The 13,543-nt window shown below is 36.0% G+C and overlaps 2 protein-coding genes across 3 annotated transcripts in view; both read left to right on the top strand.

The window, feature by feature from the left end:
• The window catches only part of GPR88 (G protein-coupled receptor 88), a 26,984-nt gene extending 15,007 nt beyond the window's left edge, over nt 1-11,977 (top strand). Inside the window, exon 2 of one of the 2 annotated variants that reach the window (XM_085068213.1) lies at nt 11,909-11,977. The gene's annotated coding sequence lies outside the window, so the exon portion shown is untranslated. Of the gene's footprint in view, nt 1-4,928; nt 5,812-11,908 lie in introns of those variants that run through there. The other variant, XM_085068214.1, reaches the window with a different exon arrangement.
• The window catches only part of VCAM1 (vascular cell adhesion molecule 1), a 14,496-nt gene continuing 12,871 nt past the window's right edge, over nt 11,919-13,543 (top strand). Inside the window, exon 1 of the mRNA XM_085068205.1 lies at nt 11,919-12,049. The gene's annotated coding sequence lies outside the window, so the exon portion shown is untranslated. The remainder of the gene's footprint in view (nt 12,050-13,543) is intronic.

The following is a 13,543-nucleotide window of genomic DNA, read 5'->3' as shown; positions in this document are numbered from 1 at the left end:
TTTGTTTAACATTCTCAGAAGGTGCCAAATCAATTATGTTTGTTTATTTCAGTCACCTGTGAATATTTGCTGCAATATTCCATTGCAAATTACACAACTAATGCCCAACGCTGGCTCGGTATTTCCAGACACACCCTAGCTTAGCTGCTCTAAGTCAGGTACAGTGTGTCTTCCAGGCTGGCTGCTGAGGAAGGTGGGCTGGAGGACAGGGTGAGAGCGGAGGCTGAAAGACCATTTTCTGCATTTCTTAGTTTAGGATGCAAACCCAAGCCTGCTACTGCATTTGCAGTTAAGGGAGTGCTTGTGGAAAGACACACATCCTTATTTTCATCTCGTGCTGCAACTGTTAATTTTGTGGTAATAGTTTATATGCAAGTGACCCTTGTCTGCCTGCCCAAAGGCCAAATGCAGCTTCCCAAACATTCCTCACCCACGAGCCACCCTCCTGGAAGCAGCAGCCTTCCTTTGGGGGCCCACGGTGTGGGGGAAGGACAGAGATTCTCTCTTGCCCCTCACTCTTTTCTTTTGCTTTTCTTCATTCTGTTTTCTCTCTGAGCGTAACCTTTGACCAGTACTGAAGTTCTAAACTGCAGGGTTTCTATTACGAGCAGGAATGCCTAAAAGCAACTTGCTCCAGCGCAGGGGAGGACTAAAGCATAAAGATGAGAACATTGAAAACTAATGGAACAAGCCAGAGTAAATAGCCTTGCCACCCTGTGCCTGGTCTGTCTGCAGTATTTGCTTGAAGCAGGAGTTAATTTGACCACATACATTCCTTTCCTTTTTCTTTCAGTTCTATTCTAGTCTTGTGAAATACAAGAGTTATTCCAACATAAATTAAAGAAGGGACCAATATCTAACAGAGATTAGGTTTTTACTGGGAAAGAATAGTAATAAGCAGGAGATTTTGGAACCATACAGGCCCCTACAAATCATCACAAAATAACCAGAATGCAAGAAGATTTTTCCATATTCCTAAACATTCAACTCCATCCATGACTATGACAATTATTTTATATAAAATATTTTGAAGTAATGATGGATGTGAAGGGGATTTCCATTTTCTCATTTTTACAAGGGTATTTCCACAGCTTTCAAACCCTCATTAAACAGTGTCTGCTCTAGTACATATGTACAAAACAAGTTCAGAGCTATTAAGATGTGATAGCTGTAATAAAAATTTGTTAGAGATTTTTTGCACAAAGCCTATGAGCCTCTGAGTTCACTGCTTTGTGGTCTACCAAGGAAAGGGAGGATTTCTAGCATTTTTCTACCTTCATTTACAATTCTTATTTGATGATAGTAAGGATTCTTTTTGCAAAACATTTAAACATATATGAGGCTTCCATTACATAGTGAACTGGAACTAATGCCCTCTACAGGTATTGTAGAAATATTTCTAAAATATTTCAGTATTTTAGAAAACTAATAATCAGAAATGCTTACCTGTGAAGAAATATCTAACTATTTTTTCCAGTTTTGAGAGTGTGCAATGTGCTGAGAGCCTACACTGAACTTAGTGTGAAAGAGTACCAAGAGTATTTTTTAATCCAATCTTAGTTTCATTTCACAAATACCACGTTTTACCAAACTTTTTTCTTTTTTCTTTATTGTCCTGGAGAAGCTTTCCGTTTCGATACCTCAGACATTTTTCCGTGTTTCTAAGTGGGGGGGGGATGACATTTCCAACAACATAACTGAAAGAAAGAACAGTAGGAAATCTTAATTAATTGTACTGATTTTGTACAAATGAACTAGCTGAGTGACAGAGCAGGAACTACATGGGAAAAGAACAATAGTGTGAGCACACAATACTAAGAAATAACATGGAGCTAGATTTGGGAAGTATTTGGAACCAAAGAGTTTGAGAATTTAGCTAGTATTGGAAGTTATAAGACATGCAAAGAGGTTAAATGCCTGCAAATGTGCCTGCTGTAAAATGTCTTACAGTTCTGCTAGTTTTAATTATCAGTGCAACTGCAGGATACATTCAGTAGTGCCTGGAACCATTAATGGCTTGTGAAAAAGTAGTCATCTGAATGATCTTGCTAACTCTTTGCAGGTGGCAGTGAGGAAATACTACAAAGGAGTATGAGAGGTGTCCAGCATACTGAATGAGAGATTGGCTGTAATTCAAAGTGTAAGAAACTGACTTTTGGAAAGGCATATTGGAAAGGAAATGAGAACATTGAGCATGTGATTTTTGAGAGGACTGGAAAAAGTCCCAAGAGCAATTATGGTGATAGGAATGTGAGATCTGTCATTGTAGAAGAGAGTCTTTAAAGAAAATAAGAGCAGTTTTGAAATTACCCTCTGAAGAACTGGGAAGAGAAAATAAATATGCAAGGGAAAACTGGGTGTGCTGAAACTAGCGTTTAAAAGTGTAGGTGATTTCATAATTAAGAAGACAGATAGTCAAACTGAACTACTAAAAATAATATGAAGATCTAATTACCAGAAGAAGAGTTTCAAAATAATTCTTCATTTACTGATAACTGAAAAGAAATTGAAAAAGGAGGGCCCAGGTGCTTAGAGATACTATTGCAAGAAAGGTTCAGAAATTTTATATACCTGCTGTGATTTTAAATGCTAGCACTTGCAACTATTCTGTCACAGGAGATTAGCCAGTGTTTGGCCAGTTGTAAAGACAGAATGTCAGGTCAAGTTACCTTATTCAGCAGATTGTGTTCATCGTTCTAGGTTATTGTTGGTTGCATGGACAAAAGTGCCCAGGAGTTGCAGGGAACCAGAGGATGCTGGGGCATGTAATAATCAAGAAGGAAGTATAGACATGTGATAGGGAAGGAGGAAATATTTAAAGTTCCTTTGAGTCTGAGAAAAATTTTGTCTGTCTGGAGATCTGTATGCTTGTGAGTAGATCTTGCAGGTACTTTTCAAACAGTAGAATGTAAATTGCTTCAGTCCTTTGCATAGTGGGATTTCCCCAATTTTGACCTCACCGAAATAACTTGGAGCATTTGCCATTGCAGTACTGCAAAACTTCTTGGCAGAGAGGGAGCTTCCCAAGGTTGATTTCCTCTTTGTAAATATCTTCTTATAAGACACAGGGGGTTTACATATTTGTACTCATTAGATATTTATACTATGACTTCCTATTCTCCACTGCATCAGTGGAGACCATTGGCATACTTGGAAGGCATTTGCATGACTTCACACTGTCCAAAAGGAAAAGAACAAAAAGGAAATTATTATGCATAAAATTGTGTATGTTATGAACACGTTAAAAAGCAGAATCTTATTTTTGCCATTGTGTAACATAGCCTATTGTGCATAGGACATCTAGCTGGCACTGATGGGTACCACAATTAGTTGCAGCAGAAGATTTTAACATGAGCAAAGTTTTCATTCATGGCATAGGCCCATCTGAGTTTGGAAATTGAGATAATAGTAATCATAGAATCACTAAGGTTGGAAAATATCTCCAAGATGAATTCTAACCTTTGAATAGTCTGAAGGTTTTAAGACATCCAGAGCATATAATTTTGTATGTTTATTGTAATCTTTTTATGGTAACCAAGTTATCTGATACTAAACAGGCACAATTTCAGTACTTTTTTCTGTTGTAACTCCATACAAGTGTTGTGTCACACAAAATCCCCCACAGTTATGGATCACTGTTGAATCTAAATTCTGCATGAGGTTTTTCTCTCCACAGTCTAATTGTTGTTCTTTGCTTGATGAGCTCTCTAGATAGATTTTTAATGGTTAACTGTAAAACTTTCTTGTAGGAGCCCAGAGGAGCCTGTGCTATGGAGAGGCTCACAGCAGGCACTGTTGGCTGCTTGGGTTGAAGCACCTGGGTTTTCCACAGGTTCTGGGCTGTTATCTGTGAGTCACTCCTCATCCAAGCTCCGTTGATCTCAGATTTATTGTGTTTTGTAAGATGGCCTGTCACAGAACAGTTCTTGATCAGGCCCATTTCTAAAAAAATAGCATTTTCCTTGTATAACAGAAAGACTCCACATGTGTGCTGTTTCAGGGACTGAAATCACAGTCTCTGCTTCAGGGTGAAATTCCTCTTGAGTTGTCTGGAATTTAGGTTCACTTACTGTAGAAAAACACGTGAACTTCTGTCAAGAGAAATTGCTGTGAGGATCTGGATCTTGCTTGGTGTTCTTTCCTTGTAGAAGTGGCTGTGGATGTAGGGAATGGGACAAAATGGGTATTACTTCTCATGTAAAAATACTTAGAAGCTGGATATGGCCTAAAGCTGTTTTTTTCTGTTGCTCTGTTATTATGTCTTCTCTTTTTAGTCTATAATCTCAAAGCATTTCCTTATAATCATGACGATATTACGGCAATTCCTGTTAGTAACAGGATTTAAAAACATTCCCTTCCCTTGCAGCTTATTCAGAGGATAATAGATGTACTGAGTTAAAAACGTGTGTTTGTGTTGTACCTAGGCCAACCCAAAAAAACCAACACAAACACACCCCAAACACCCCCAACAACCCACAAAAAACCAAACACAAACAAACAAACAACACAAAACACCAACATACTTGATGTAATCACCAAAACATGAAGGACAACTGCCACTGATTATTGGTGTTTTCTACCCACTTCTCTGGAGCACCTCAACTCTATCAATTTTGATTGCCTAAGTTAAGCACCTGAATTTTCAGAGGAGTAAACATTCCTTACTACTTTAATTAGGCAAATGACAGTCCTTAGTAACTTTAATTGTGGCTAAATGAGACAGGTACAGTCTCCTTTGTAGTCCAACCCCTCACTCATTACCACAATCAATTTATCTCCTATAGTAAAGAAACTGAAGGTTTTCTGGGGAAAGGAACAAGGTATAAGGGAACATACAAACATACAAACTTTAATTATTTTCTTTCCCATTTTATAGCATGTGGATTTGCAACCTTAATAGCAGTTTTAAATAAAACATCTCATTGCAGAAATTCCTTCATAGCATGTCCTACTGACAGAGACCATGGGAATGAGCTCTTCCAGACCAGCTGTGCTGTTGAACTACAATGTAGGTGCATTGAGGACTATCTTGACCACATGCAAGCAAGAGCTGAGACAGGTTTGTTTGCTCTGAAGGGATGATGGTGTGTGTATGTGTATAGTCTGGTCATGCATAATGCTTGGACAATACCTCCATTTGGAAATAACTGAACTTTTTGGTAAAAATGAAATAAAAAGAATTAAAATTTACAGAATTGCGTGTGTTTTAAGGAACATCTTAAAATAAATAATATGAACAACTGTATGTTTTTGGATGCAGGATATTAAAAATTATTTTGTAAGAGCAGCATATATACCATGACATCTACTGGAGACTTTGCTGACCAGTCTTTTTTACATGAAATTTGGTAAAATACTGGTGATGTAATCCTAAACTCCAATATGGTTGAATAAGCAAGAACTGTAGAACACATTTTCTGCTGTATTTGTAAAATACAGATGTACACAGGCATTCATATGTGTAGGAAATGGTCATGCTTCAAAACTGAATGGATTGAACAAAATTTCAAAATACCAAAAGGGATGTTGAGTATTTTCAGATTCTACCTAGGAAATGATTCTGTAGTGATTTTCAAGTATGTTTGTAGTATGGAAAATTTAAGCAATCAGGTGGAGTTAGAAGTGCAGATATTTTCAAAATAGTCTTGACTGCCAGAAGATATCTCAAAAGCCAAAAAGACTTTATAGGAAAAACACAGTAATTCCCATCAATCTGCTTTAACTCATGAACTGTTAAGACAATGAGCGAGGACTTTTGAGGCTTTGTATTTTCTGGTTTGGTTTTTTTGGTCTGGTTTTTTTGTTTGGGGTTTTTTTGGGGTTTGTTTTTTTTTTTTTTGGAGGAAGGGTGGAGGTTTTGTCAAAGTCTGAAAATCCAATTGGGTGCAGTAAAGCAGGAGTGCAGGTCTTAGTGGATTTCATGCTGTTGCAGCCTGGACTTTGAAAACTATTGCTTGAAATGTCAGGAAAAAAATAATACACTATGTAAATTGAGAGATTCTGGATAAATTCTTATTTTGCATCTTTATTTACAGAATTCATCTTTTACAAGAAAAAAATATCTGAGGTAATTTGAAAGTCTCCTAAGATCTTAGACATAACTGGAAAGGACATACTTCCTGAACATCTACTCTCCAAGTTTCTTGCAAACCTGATTCATTCTTTTTTTATCGAAGAGAGAAAACGGGTTAGAACAGAGATGTGCCTTGGAAGGGACCCTGAGATGGATTTTGTTTAATCAAATGATGTCAATACAGATTTGACTATATAATTTTTTTTTGTTTCTACATATAGCTATTGATGTGGGAGTTTCTAAGAAAGTGTTTTGATCAATAGTCATCTTCACTAGAACAAGTTTAGAAGTACAAAGCATTGCCATTTTATTAACAGTATTTGATCCATGACTAATTGCTTTTATCCTGTGAAGCTGTGTTTCTGTAAATGTATCTTTATGGTTTTAATGAGTGTTTTTAAAGTCTAAAACTAACCCTGTAGCTGTATGAACAAACTCTTCAAGAAGTAGATGAGTTTAGTTCAGTGGTTCAAGTTTCCTTTCTTGTGTGTATTTTAAAGCTTTTAATTATTCCTGTAGGGTCTCAGAAACATGTGGTACCCCACAGTGATAATGAGAAGACGGATTCTGAACTCAAGTTCACACCAGGTTCTAGTCTGGCAGGTAACAGTGCTCAGTTTGGACAGACTTCAGAGCTGGGTGAAAGCTTAATTTCAGTGACTGAGATTTAACAGGACATAGGGGCTATAATGAGATGAGCTGCATTAAAATAAATGCTTTAGCATTTAGCATCAGTAGCTGAGGTTTTAAAAAACAGGAAATCATTTCAGGGTGGAGACTCCAAAAGCATCTAATTGTCTTTAACACAATTGTGTGAAATGCCAACATTTCTGTAATCATAGGTTTCTACAATGTAATTGGGGTTTCTTCTTTCAAATGGAAAACTGTACCTCCCTTTGCTCCCCAAAAGGCTGCATACGAAAAAATATGGAGGGAAAGTTCAGTGACCTATTGCATCGTATTGTTTTTTTCCTGGCAAAGGCTGCTTTTCTCGGCAATCATTCATAGTTTTGAAGTCCTTCCAAAGGAAGACAAGGCTCTTTGAATTGGTCCAAAAGAAATAAAATTTAATGGTTAGTGCTAATCTTTGCCAATAATTTTCTGAAGTTACTGCAAATAAAGAACTTGCAGTACCTCATTGGTGATATGATATACAGGGCTCATGTTAAGAAAAACCATGGACGTTTGTATGGCCAAATCGCTCTGGTCACATGTCTCCATAGAGAAGCAAAGAAGAAATTTTAGTGCCTCTCAACTGCCTTAATTCCTACCCCCCCCACCCCCCCCCGAATTAATACTATCTATATTATCATCATCATTTCTGGTGCATTACTACATAACAATGCTGATAGACATTTATAAAAATATTACTAGAATATAAAATAAAACCCCCAACTATAATAATATTATAAGAAATAGTATTACACAAGGGAAAAGTCAGGATACCGAAAGCAGTTGGGTACCTGCATCAGGGAGATGAATTCTGTGTTCTGTTGGAGAACACACATGACAGTTATATCAAAATCAAAAGAAGATATGGGTGCATATTTATTGGTTTTTAACTAAAAATGTTTTTCAACCATTTTTTAAAAAGAACTGAAATTGAGAATGACTTCCCTAATTGCTTTTATATGGATTTTATGTGCCCTGTAGAGAATACAGTACTTTTGAAGATTGATGTGATTCAGTGTATAGATACATTAGTTCAATATTTGAGTTGCCTGGAAAGATTCCAATAGAACTTGAAATATTGTAGCATTTTCTCTCCTGTTGCTACTACAGAGAAGTCTTTAACTTTCCTGTGTAGTTCATTCACAGTATTTCCCATTTCTTGTTAGACAAGTCAAATGACAGTTTCCATCAGAAACAGCAGTCCTTAGCCTCCACTTGTACACATGCAAACAACTTGGTGATATTGGCATTCACCTGCAAATCGAGAAAAGCATTTTTAAATTTACTGAGATTTAAATATATCTGAGATGATTTAAGCTATAAATTCCCTGTCTTGTGGAGAATGGGACTAATAAATTCGTTGTTTCAATGAGTCTTAATCCTGACAAAATAGATGCAGATACAGAATTTTTGTGGCACTAGAAAACAAATTTGTATTTTATGTACCTTTAATAAAGGTAGCTTATAGAAGACATTTTCAGGAGATATCTGCAGTATATACATAAATTGCTACGTTAAAAGTATTTCTAAAAACAATTGCGATATATTGAGAAAGAGCTATGTATTTTCTCCTTTGAATATAATTATTTAACCTATATACCACACAGGTATTAATAACTCATTACACTGATACTTTTGCATATGTTTCACATAACACAGGGCATTTACCTATTATCAGTGCAGGCTATAAAGTTTGGTGTTGTAAGGAGTTTTAAAACCGGGAAAGAATGTCATTTCAGTGGGGCTAAACTGCGGATATAAACACTGAAATATAGGCTATCTGTAGGTGTCTATGTGTCAACTCACACAATTAGTGAAGTTCAGTAAAACTGGTCTAAATCCTAAATCTAGTTGAAATATATAAAAAATAAAAAAGAGGTTTTTACATGGCAATGATTTTAACTTCTAGACCATCATAAACATTAAATTCCTTTTTTAAAAAAAATATCTTTTCTTCTGTCTTTCTATAACTTATTTCAATTAAAGGTCGAATATAAAGGTCACAGACTAAATACAGGCAGTTCAGATGTTATAAATATTCACAGCATAGATGAAACGAGGAAGGTTACTTTTATTGTCTGAAGATTAGCATGAACTGTGATTTAATATGTGAGAATTCCTCTCATTTCCAGTCTAATGTTTCGCATTTCCTTGATTTAAGTATGTTGTGATTTCTGAAACTGATACGGTCTGATTATATGATAATTTGTAGGTGGGAAACTTTTGGGAAGTTTCTTGCTTTCTTCAGAGGTAAAATGCTCAAATTATACAAATTTCTATGTTCCAGTATTTACGAGTCCTTGTATGCATTGTTCATTCTACATGGGTTCTGACTTGTAAAAAATTTTGTGGTTTTTCACTGTTGAAGGAACAATAATTGCAATAAGGTCAGACAAGCTAAAGAAGGAAGTCATACCTCAAATAAGGAGACATAATCTCAGCAAATAAGGGCATTAATTCAAGAACTGCATGATGAGCTTGGCTGGTTATGCACAGTCTTCATCTCCTGCTGAAGCAACTGCTGTTGGTTATTGCTGCAAGTTAGATGTTGGACTTACAGTAAATGCAAATGTGGGAAATGATCTGTTCCTCTGGCAGATTTTGCCAGAGTACACCCTAGTCTTGCACTTCTGTTCTGAGAATCATGGGTGTCTCTGTCCAGGTGGCCAGCTTTGTCAGGATAATAAATCAATGTTCTTTCTTCTCTGTCCTGGAGGAAGTGTGGAGGAGGAAAAATGGTCTTCCTTCCAGAGGATATTTGCCTTTGCCATAGTGATAGAAAAAGCTGATGAATAAATCAGCCAGAAAAAAACAAAACAAAAACCCAGAAGGGTCAGAAAACTTATGGCAAAGGAAAAAACAGTGAGAATATTGTATATGTCAGGACTCTGATTGCCATTTCATAAACAACCTTCTTCCTATTTTTGTATCATTAACATAGACATCCTGTTTCTTTCTTTATACCCTTTGTGCCTTTGGGATTTTGAAAAGGGCTGAAGCCGTAGAAAGGTTTCATCTATGGTGTATTTGGAGAAGGTGGTTTTATTTAGAATAGCATTTAGTTTTTTGCTAAAACTGAGAAATGTTTGAAGAGAGATAATAGATGCTACTAAAATGGTCAATGCCAACTTTCTTCCAAGTGGAGAATGGAAGGGAACACCATAGAAAATAAAGTGATTTTGTCTATATGCATTAGAGATTTACTATTTCATATATTTCATTTGAAACATCTTTGCATTTTGAGATCAGTTTTGACATGATTTTCAAGTTGTTTTGCAAAGCCAACTTCCACTCTTCAGGTAAAGATACTTATTCTTTGCGATAAAATTTGATTCCTGGTTTGTCAAGAAAGATTTTAAGATAAGTTAAAGCTTACTTTTTAAGATTTAGTATAAGAAAAACTCATGATATTTAAAAGAATTTGTGTTACCACACTTTCAATTAGCCTCTCAATATCTGGACCCTGGAAATTTTACAAAGAAATTTGTGGCAGGGTCTGACATTCATGCATACCTTGAGTAATAAGTTTCTCAGAGAACCTATGAAATTTATCTCTGTGTAAAGCACTACTCCATTGGCAGGAATGGTAGATTTCATTTTTCTTTAACAGCGAGATTTTAAAGTTGCCTTGGGCTCCTGGGTGGTTCCTGCATATTCATATGGGAAACATCAAGCTGCTCTCACTGTTACTGAACACTTCTGCATGTTGTAAACCCAGACGTGACAATCCAGGCTATACTTGCTTTCCCTGCAGGCTCTTGACATTCCATGAACTCCTGAGAGCTCTCTTTATAAAGTAGAGGTTTTGCTTTTGAGGCACTAACAGCAATTACAGCCAAGGTGAAACTGAGGTTCTCAATTACATATCAAGTTAGGCTTGCTTTGTGTTTACCCTCAGTGATTTTAAGGAGTTACTAATAAATTGTTGCAACTGATGTAACTTGGTAATCATGAGATTACCAAGAAATCACAGACAATTTCTTGCTTGGTTTTATGTCCTATTTCTTCTAATTAGATCCTGACAGGATTTCCAGTTATTCACAATGGTTTTCTTTACAGCTATGTGCCAAGAATTGCTATTGGCATTTAAGTCCAGTAGGTAATTGTGTTTGCCAGTCAAAACACTAACATGATTGTCTGAGCTTTTGTCATAGTTTTCTGTCTCAAACAGCATTAGGAGGATAAACTGAATCTTAAATGACACGTTATAGAAATCCTATGTAAACAGCTTAATGCCATAATATGAAATGCATGCATTGAAACATTAGATTTTATTAGGAAGAGTAAGAAAATAAAAGATCAAGGTAAGTTTACAGCTGATTCATGAAACCAAAACTAACTTCACAAGGAATGTTGTGCATGATCATCATCTCCTCATTTATTTAGCTTTATAATCATCTGCAGCTTTAGTCTAAATTAATAGCATTTTTACTATCCAATCCTTTTTAAAACTTAGAAAACAGTTGTTTCTCTTATTAAAAAAGGAATGTGATGAGCTAGTAGGAAATAGTAAATAGTGCAGATTAATTTAGTAATTGGTTTCCTCCTGGGTAGTAATGGAGTTTTGAACATACACTGCTTACTTTTCAATCTTGTGATAAAATTCTCTCCATTCTTGTAACATTCTCCACTATAGACCTCGCCTGAAAATTTGTCCTCCTTTATGTTAAATGTGCAAATCTTCTGGTAATCTTTAAAAATAAATTTTATTTATTAATTTTCCAAATAATTAATTAGAAAAATAAATTTTAAATGACCATGCCTATTAATAAATACATTATGCAGGATAAAGAGAAACAATTTTTCTTAAATTGTCTGAGATCCTAAATTGTTGATTGAATATATCTGTTACATAGCAGCACATTTTGTGAAACCATAAGCTACAGCAGGATCCATACACAGACCTTAGAGGTAGAAAGAAAATTTCTTCATGCCACAAAATTCAATAGCCATGTTACAGGGCACGTGAGAGTGCAAGAAAAGCAAAGTCAGCAGCTGGATCCTGGTGCCACAGCAGATGAATCAGTATAATAAAATGTAGTAATAAATCATTTATAGACTGATGGTTTTATACTGAATATTTGAAATCAATAACGTACAATTCCTAAAGTGTACTTCTTTTTAGTGTGAGATGATTGTATTATATTCATTCAAAAAATCTAGGAAGCTCAGCGTAAGATGATTTGCTTAAAATCTTAATGAATTCACCATCATACGTCTCTGGAAATTCCTTGATCCTGATGGTCTTGCAGATACCAAGTCACCATGCTACTGATACCCTGAGTGCTGGAAGGTGCTACAGAGGTAAGACTAATCACAAGCTCATGAGCCTATGAGAATTTAACTGGATTTGATCCTTGATCCACAAAAGGGTTCAACACTTCTAATGAAACATTTATGTTTTCTTTATCTTTTAGAAACTGCGGGTTGCACAAGGTTGTTCCCTTTCCCATTAGGATGTCCCAGCTTCCAAGTGAAAGCCCTGGAAGTAGCTGCATGGTCATCTAACTTAGTCAATAGTGGTTTCATACAGCTGAGAGAGAACCTCAGCCAGAAAACCATATAGGTTTGTCTGGAGCTGAGCTGTTGAAAGAGCTGCCAATATCTGTTCCTCATGATGTGTAGCTAACTATAGCAATAAATTAAGTCAAATGCGGCAAAATTTACCCAACCAAAAGGACCATTAAACCATCTTTTTCTTATGATTTGGTATTCACATACAATTCTTGGGAAATTTCAGGAGGGATCCTTGGCTAAGAAGTATTGGAATGTTGGAAGTCAGGTATTTCTCATACTAATTCAGCACAGACTTCTATCCTGCCTGACAGCAATTTCAAACACGTGTCACATTTCTAAAGTTGCCTCTCTTATCACTAGAGAGTAACATGGTCTGTGATAGAGGGCGACACAACTATGAAAGTCATTCTTGCTCAGTTGTCTATATCAGACTACAAGGACCTGGGCTTTGATGCCTAGCCAAGGAATTGTCTGGGAAGGGGAAATAAATTCCAGTAACTCGCATCTTTCTTACCCTGGCCTGTCAAGAAAAATTCAGCTGCTTGTGGTCTTTATCACTTAGCCACTCCTACTTTGGCATATTCCTTCCATGGAAGTGTTAACAAACAAAACAATTAAGGTGATACCTAACTGTCTGGGGAAATAAAAAGGAAAGAGAGAAATAGTCCAAGTAACAAAACCGCATGTTTTTTATTTAGGGTACAGCATATTCAAAAGGTAAAAGAAAGGTGCTGGATTCTTAATAAATTTGTAGCTGGTTTCAAGCATCTCTTGATTTTTCAGTATGTGTACAGTCACACAAACATACATATTTTGCTACTGCAAACTGCTTTCTCTGGGTCTTTGTCATTTTGGCTTGATGGAAGGAAAAATTGGTTCATTCCCTCTTGTTTGTATTTGGAGGATCAGTTTCTTCAAAACTTTCAGCCCTCTTCCAGAGAGGGAAAGGTGACAAAATCTAGGTAAAAGAAATTTGTGTGTATCTTAAAAAAATAAATTAAAATATAAACTGGGCAATCCCTGTAATTCTTACGTATATGGAAGATTTAAAAAGTACAAATCTTGAATAGTGCAATGTTCAGTCATTTAATTCCTTTCTGAAATCTGTGCAATATTTCTACCCGCTAATGAGTCAGTCCACTGTGGGACAAAAAAGGTAGCATTGCAGTATCACAAGAGCAAAAATACACAGCCAAGTACAGTCCTTTAGGATATGAACCATTGTAAGAGAATAAAAAATACATTCTGGTAGACAAGTTGAAGGATAATCAATTAGTATCA

Source organism: Lichenostomus cassidix, chromosome 8 (assembly GCF_008360975.1).
Source record: "Lichenostomus cassidix isolate B80296 chromosome 8, HeHo_3.0, whole genome shotgun sequence".
Taxonomy (NCBI): domain Eukaryota; kingdom Metazoa; phylum Chordata; class Aves; order Passeriformes; family Meliphagidae; genus Lichenostomus; species Lichenostomus cassidix.
Note: the sequence above shows the minus strand (reverse complement) of the source record. Positions and strands in the feature narration are given on the sequence as shown.